The sequence below is a fragment of the Echinops telfairi genome, unplaced genomic scaffold (assembly GCF_000313985.2).
Source record: "Echinops telfairi isolate 266 unplaced genomic scaffold, ASM31398v2 ScPeMD7_8;HRSCAF=38, whole genome shotgun sequence".
Lineage (NCBI taxonomy): Eukaryota > Metazoa > Chordata > Mammalia > Afrosoricida > Tenrecidae > Echinops > Echinops telfairi.
This window is the reverse complement of record NW_022103905.1, coordinates 16,366,575-16,368,529: the sequence shown is the minus strand read 5'-3', so window position 1 is coordinate 16,368,529 and position 1,955 is coordinate 16,366,575.

Below are 1,955 nucleotides of genomic sequence, written 5' to 3'. Positions count from 1 at the left end.
ATGGCAAATGGGCTTGGGCTTTTGGTTGGAATTCCTGATAAAGAGAGCACTGTGGAGGCTCCACAACTCCAACCTCACTGCCCTGGACTTGAGACCGGCTCATGCTGACCCTGGAGGGCCGGGTAGAACTGCCCCTGTGAGTTTCTGAGACTGTCACTCTTTATAGGAATAGCAACTCCCGTCTTTCTTCTGTGGAGCAGTTGGTGGCTTTGAACGGCTTGGCTGCTTACCCCAAATTTGGCAGTTTGACCCCACCAGCTGCACCTGGAGAGAAAATTTGGCAGCTTCCATGAAGATTACAGCCTTGGGAATCCTAGTGGGCAGTTCTACCTGCTCTGCACTCACAGGGCGAATGGAAGTCGAAATAATCTCAACACCAATGAGTTTGTTTGTTGTTCTAATGACTAATGTGAAAATTTTTTCATATGCCCCTGGGCCATTTCTATATGCTCCTTGGATACATGTCCATTCAAGTACATTGGTCATTTTTAAGTCGAATGATCGGTCTTTTTAACTGTTGCATCGTAAGATCTATGTGTATGTGTGTGATTTGCAACGATTAGATATATAATTTGTAAATATTTTCTCCCATTCCGCGCATTGATTTTTTCACTTTCTTTGTGGTATCCTTTGAATCATAAACATTTTTGATTTGATGAAGTCCAATTTATTCATTTTCCTTTTGCTGTTTATACTTTGCTACATATCTAAGAAATGATTTTCTCACCCAAGTCAGGAAGATTTATGGCTATTGGTTCTCCGAGCAGTGTCAGAATTTCCGCACTTGCATTTAAGTCCTGGATCCATTATCAGTTCAGTATATGTTGTCAGGTCTGGGTATAAATTTGCTCTTTTGCATGTGGGCATACATTTGGCTCAGCATTATCTGTTGAGAAGACTATTATTTCACCCATTAAATTATTTTAACACCCTTTGAATATCAACTGGTGGTAAATGTTAAGGTTTATTTCTGAACTCTCAATTCTATTCCAGTAATAAATTTATCCTATTTTTCTTTCTTATTGAGTGGAAGGAGTATTTTATCTATTTTCCATGCAAGTCTTTTGTTAGATGTAAGCTTTGCAGTTTTATTTTTCCCTAGCCTGTGGTTTGCCCATTCATTTTCCTAAGATTATTTTGTATTGGAAAGAAGTTTTAAATCCTGTTGACATACAAGTAATACGTTTTTAATGATTCTGTGTTCTTATCTGAAGAAATTTTTGCCAGTCTAAGGTTGAAAATATACTCTTTCATGTTTCTTTTCCAGCAACTTTATAGTTTTAGCCTTGATGCTTAAATCTGTGATTCATACTGGATTCATTTGGGGGCTTCATGTTGGTGTGAAATAGGAGTCTAGTTGTTCGGTACTAGTTGTTGAATACATGTCTGTTTCCCCATGTGATTGCATTCTCTTAATGGCAATAAACTTGCCAAATGAGTGTGGGTCAAATTCTGGATTCTCTGTTCTACTCCATTGACTTATTTTTTTTCCCTCATGCTAACAACGTATTGTACTGATTGCTGTGTTTTTATAGACAGTCTGGAAATGAGATGGAAGGTATTCTCCAACTTTACTTTTCTCTTTTAAGTTTGTTTTGCATCTTCTAGCTCTTTTGTATTTCTGCATAAATTTTAGAATCAGCTTGTCAATTTCTACCAAAACAAAGCAAGATTTTAATAAATCCCTGCTGGAATTTTTGTTTTAAATCACATAAACTCTGCAAATCACGTATTTATCGATAGACTCTTTTTTGCAGCTCCATTAGGCAACCAAATAATTTGGTTAGTTTTTTTATTAACATTCATCTCTAAATTTTATGAACTAAACATGCTCCTATAAAAGTCCTTAGAGCCAGCATTTATAGAGGTCTAGATAAAGACATGTACATATGCAAATATATTTACATATGATGGGGAAATAGATCTATGTGCCTATATTTATAGGTTTAGTATTA